The sequence below is a fragment of the Xiphophorus hellerii genome, chromosome 3, assembly GCF_003331165.1.
Source record: "Xiphophorus hellerii strain 12219 chromosome 3, Xiphophorus_hellerii-4.1, whole genome shotgun sequence".
Taxonomy (NCBI): Eukaryota; Metazoa; Chordata; class Actinopteri; order Cyprinodontiformes; family Poeciliidae; genus Xiphophorus; species Xiphophorus hellerii.
The window spans coordinates 26,170,379-26,176,410 of NC_045674.1; positions in this window are offsets into that span (position 1 = coordinate 26,170,379).

Here is a 6,032-nt window from a genome sequence, read left to right on the forward strand (position 1 = left end):
TTGAATTAGAGTAACTGCATAATTTGCTCAAAGACTCTAAACTTTGTTTGACATTGAAATATGTAAGAGAAATCGGCAACGGTGCGACAGGCTACATTCAATTTAAACCAAATTCAAATACTTTACTATATTTTTGATATCAAAGTAAAATTAAATGCTGCTGTAACTCTGTAAATAAATTTTGCTTCGTGAAAGGTTAAAAGACCCTTTTTCCTTATTTCCCTACTAGCCATTATTACTCTATGAGTAATAAAACTGATTTCATTTATGTATTCAATTTAGTAAAGTGGTCATAAACGAATTATTGACCTTGGTGGAAAAATTATGTTGTTTAAGGATAAAATGGGAAAGAGAGTCTGGTACTTCTCACTTTATCATTGGCTCTGCTCTCTAATAAATAATGAATACAACAGACAAATAAACAAATAAAAACTAAATCAATAAACTGCTTTCTGTCTGCTCCTGTCAAGCTGCCGGGCAAAACATATATTGTTGCCGTGACAGCCGGCCTATTACTGGAGATAAATGTTTTTTTTTCAGTGTGCCGCTCCGGTTTGTTTTCAGTGAACTGTGGTATGATACGGTCAGCGAAACTGTTTTCCCATCACAGCAGACGATAAGTCAAAAGTTCACACATGAAGTTTTTATTGAGAACTCGGCTTGAACTTGAACTTGACCCCGCGAGTCTGCTGGGGAATCTGCAATTCTTGGCCAGCGCCGCCGGTCAAAATCAGTCGGCATTTTTCCTGCCGTTGGAACTGTTTTAGCGAGGTCTTTCGGGAATATCTACTAGACTTTATTCTTTTATGTACAATATAATATGTAAAAAAAAAAAAAGATTTATCTAGAAGTGTTACCAGCGGCATTTGCTTCAAATGTCAGGATCTGTGTTTTCTGTGTTCATTTAGAGTTTTTTGTGTCCTTAAGTCTCTTCGTTGTCCTGTCCTCCCCTTGATTGTTCCCAGGTGTTTCTCGTCTCTGTGATTACCCTCCTGTGTATTTAACTCCACCTGTGTTCCTTGTTCCTCGTCGGGTCCTCGTCTATGTCAACGTCAATGTTAGCTTCAGTGTCGTCAGTGTTTCCGTGTGCCTGCTGTCCGTTGTTTTGACCGGTTCTCATCATTAAATCCTCATATTCATCATTCCTGGGTCCGCTGCATTCTGCCTCATCACTCTCACCACCCGCACTTCATGACAGAAGGACCCGACCATACCGAACGGTGAGGCTGCTAGAGAAATGGACCCAGCTGGAGTTAGGTTCCCTCCAAGAAGGCAGAGCGGAGGGAGGCGGAGATCTGGCAGGGAGGAGACGGAGCTAACCGAAGCCCTCGCCGACCTGCAGCGGGAGCTATTCCGGGGGACAAGACTGGTGTTGGCACCCCCCGGATTCGGCCCCCGTCGATTCCTCCGTCCGGGAAGTCAGCGACGTGAGCCGCCGGTGGACCCGGCCCCTCGTCGCTTTCCGGAGCCGCCACCTCCACGGTCAGCCCGGAGACAGCGGCGTGAGCCGCCGGCAGACCCGGCCCCTCGTCGCCTTCCGGAGCTGTCACCTCAGCTGTCTGCCCGGAGACAGCGACGTGAGCCGCCGGTGAACCCGGCCCCTCGTCGCCTTCCGGATCCGTCACCTCCGCTGTCAGCCCGGAGACGGCGACGTGAGCCGCCGGCAGACCCGGCCCCTCGTCGCTTTCCGGAGCCGCCACCTCCACGGGCAGCCCGGAGACAGCGACGTGAGCCGCCGGTGGACCCGGCCCCTCGTCGCCTTCCGGAGCTGTCACCCCCGCAGCCGGTTCCCAGGCTTCGCTCCGGCTCACCTCCGCTGCCGGTTCCAAGGCTTCGCTCCGGCTCACCCCCGCTGCCGGTTCCAAGGCTTCGCTGCGGCTCGCCCCCTCAGCCGTTTCCAAGGCTTCGCTGCGGCTCGCCCCCGCAGCCGGTTCCCAGGCTTCGCTGCGGCTCGCCCCCGCAGCCGGTTCCCAGGCTTCGCTGCGGCTCGCCCCCGCAGCCGGCTCCGCTCCGGCTCACTTCCAGCCGGCGCACCCGAGGCCGAATCAGCCGGCGTTCCAGCCGGCGCACCCGAGGCCGAATCAGCTGGCGTTCCAGCCGGCGCACCCGAGGCCGAATCAGCCGGCGTTCCAGCCGGCGCACCTTCTGAGACTCCCAGTGTTCCTTCCGAGACTCCCTGCGTTCCTCCTGAGACCCTGACCTCCTGCGTTCCTCCTGAGACCCTGACCTCCAGCGTTCCTCCTGAGACCCTGACCTCCAGCGTTCCTCCCGAGACCGAGACTCCCTGCGTTCCTCCCGAGACCGAGACTCCCTGCGTTCCTCCCGAGACCGAGACTCCCTGCGTTCCTCCCGAGACCGAGACTCCCTGCGTTCCACCCGAGACCGAGACTCCCTGCGTTCCACCCGAGACCGAGACTCCCTGCGTTCCACCCGAGACCGAGACTCCCTGCGTTCCACCCGAGACCGAGACTCCCTGCGTTCCACCCGAGACCGAGACTCCCTGCGTTCCACCCGAGACCGAGACCTCCAGCGTTCCACCCGAGACCGAGACTCCCTGCGTTCCACCCGAGACCGAGACCCCCAGCGTTCCACCCGAGACCGAGACCCCCAGCGTTCCGACCGAGACCCCCTGTGCTCCACCAGAGACTCTGCCTCGGGGGGCTCGTCGTCGCCGTCTGTGGGCGGCCCCCGGGACTCATCGCCACCTCCAGCGCTGTGGACGGCCGCCGGACCGCCTCCGTGGTTCCCGCCTCCAGCGCCGCGGACGGCCGCCGGGCCGCCTCCGTGGTTCCCGCCTCCGGCGCCGCGGACGGCCGCCGGACCGCCTCCGTGGTTCCCGCCTCCGTGGTTCCCGTCTCCGTGGTTCCCGCCTCCGGCGCCGCGGACGGCCGCCGGACCGCCTCCGTGGTTCCCGCCTCCAGCGCCGCGGACGGCCGCCGGACCGCCTCCGTGGTTCCCGCCGCCGCGGACGACCGCCGGACCACCTCCGTGGTTCCTGCCTCCTTTGCCTCCGCCCACCCTGTGGGTAGTTTTTTGTTTGTTTATGGACTCTTGGCCCTTCTTGTGTTTCCGCCCACGATGGTGGGTAGTTTTTTGTTTTTCTGGACTCTGGCCCCCCGTCCAGCGCCCCTCCGCCCGCCCTTGTTGTGTTTTTGTTTTTTCTGGACTCTGGCCCCCCATCCGGCGCCCCTCCGCCCACCCTTGTTGTGGTTTTTTTTTTTTGGGCGTCTGGTAGCCGCCCTTGAGGGGGGGGTACTGTCAGGATCTGTGTTTTCTGTGTTCATTTAGAGTTTTTTGTGTCCTTAAGTCTCTTCGTTGTCCTGTCCTCCCCTTGATTGTTCCCAGGTGTTTCTCGTCTCTGTGATTACCCTCCTGTGTATTTAACTCCACCTGTGTTCCTTGTTCCTCGTCGGGTCCTCGTCTATGTCAACGTCAATGTTAGCTTCAGTGTCGTCAGTGTTTCCGTGTGCCTGCTGTCCGTTGTTTTGACCGGTTCTCATCATTAAATCCTCATATTCATCATTCCTGGGTCCGCTGCATTCTGCCTCATCACTCTCACCACCCGCACTTCATGACATCAAAAGGTTCCAGAAAGGATTTGATCGCGTTTGTTGTGAAACCGATTATCTGGTCGGCCACCAGGATAGAAAACAATCTATCCTGATACAGAATAAACATTACGTACTGTATATCTATTCCGTATTCGGAATAAATATATACGGATACGGAATAAACTTGAACATTCTAAAGAACATTCTTCACCACTTAAGAACAGGTTTCACTTTCTTTGCATCGGTTTGGGCAAATAAAATAAATCTGTAGCATAGCACTTCCTCCCCATCTGTCAAAGGTCTGGAAAAGTCACCTGAAGGAAACTTCCTGACTTCAAAATTAGAATTTTTGGGGGAGGGGAAAAAAAAATCATCCAAGGAAGCCAACAAATGATGGAGTACAGCCATGTGGATGGATCTGCGTGGCTGTATTCCAACATTTCATCCATGGATGAAACAGAAATGTGTCCATCCATCTCCACATCTGTCCAGCTGTCAAACAGAATGGTAGCTCAGCCTGTCGGGGCGGCGTTTCAAACACTGCTATACTATGGAGAGATGCATTTAAGGACTGGATTCAATGTCAGAAAACAGAGGAAACAATAACACAAGTAGCTGTAAAAACAAGAACAGTGAAGCAGTGAGAATAGGAAGGTTTCTGCTTGCAAATACTTGACGTGAGCAAACATCTGTGTGTAATTTTTCTAAAAAAGCGATCATTTTGAATGTCCTGTTCAGAGTTATTCCCGTTGAGAGTCCAGCGAGGGGTGAAATGGGGCAAATCCTACCAATATGGTGGAGAAAGTTGAGTGCAAAGCAAAACAAGGAAAAACTCACAAGAACACACACACACACACACACACCCATGATGGGTTACTCTTATGTTTAAATGCTTTTTCTTTGTTTTTGGACTCTGAGTAAGTTAGCAAAGCCCATGCAGACTCGACACAAAAGGGACCCCAGCCGGGAGTCACCTCCCCACCCCAAACTACAATGCATCTCATCCAGATTCCACGTGGCAAAATTACACTAAATGACTCATAATTAGAAAGAGGAAGGAAAATGATACACGACACTCAACACTTTTGTGTTGTGGTTTTTTTTCTATTTCTGCTTTTGCACTGAATCCGCCTTAGTCGCAACTCGGCAGAACCACCTTTCGCTTCGACTTCATGTCTGTCGGGTTCTGTTGAGAATAAATAATTCTGTCTTTTCCTTCTGTCTCTGTTAGCTAGTTGCAAAGCTAAAGCTAAAAGAAATGACATGTTAGGAAACGCCCTCAAAGCTAGGTAACACCCTCTTTGGGGCGTAACTTAGATAGAGGCTAAACAAAGGAGATCACAACCTCTTCTGGGATGCCATTTCGACTGTTAGCTCTTAAAGGTAGCAGGTCATAATGGACCAGCGGTATTTTGGTATTAATAAATGGAATTCATAAATTCAACCCACTGACTCTTCTGTAACCTCAGACCTCTACAGTTCCTTTTGAATGTGACGCCCCGAAATAAAACGCAAAGCACCCAAGTGTTTTTATAAGTCACATCATTACAGCACATCAGTAATATTCAGAGACGTTTACTCCTGGTCTTTTATGTTTAGACCTGCATACTAACCAGTATGTGTTTAGGGTTGGGGTTGACATAAATCTGTGGTTGTAACATGACAAAATGTGGAAAAGATGCTAGCAAAGAATGCCTTAGCTAGCTACTGCGGCTGTGAACCAGCTGAAGACATTTATTTTCATATTATAAAAGCTTAAGATTAAATCTTAAACATATGTATGTAAAAATCTCACCTACTATACTAAAAATGTTTTGTATGTGAGTTATTTCTTGAAGTCTTCCAGTCAAAAATTGTTTAATGACTGAATGTCTCTTTTATGAGGGATTTAGCTGAAATCATCTCTATCTATTTTTGACTCTCCTTCATATGTGATCAATAAATCTGCAGAGGTAAAATATTTCCCAATGAGAATGTGGGAAAAAAGTTACTTTCTAATGGTCATGTTTCTGTTTTTGTTTGTTTTTTGCTTACACTTTAAAATCACCGTTAAGTCGAGCCAAAAACATCCAGTGAACTTTTTACTCAAAGTCTTTGGCACACCCGTTTATCACACATGGCTAAATAAAACAACGGTTTCCAAAAGTAAGCTCTCGCTTTTGTTACTGGGAGTGAACTAAACTAAAATCCTTTTCTGGACCAGAAGAATAGAAATAATTTAACACCAAAAATGTTTGAAGAGAGCACAACTTTCTTTTATGAAGGCAAATATGAAACTTTCTCAGACCTACAGCAAACCTCCTCTACTTCGTTTCGTTGAAACGCTGCACGCTTAGTTTATTGCCGGAAGGGCAAGAAAGGGGGGAATTCATGGCAAAATTACTTTGCATTTTTAATTGGATAGAAACAAATATGGCCCCAGAACACTTTGGATACTTTTTTTTTTGTGTGTGTGGCCGCAGAGCAATTACATTGGGTTAC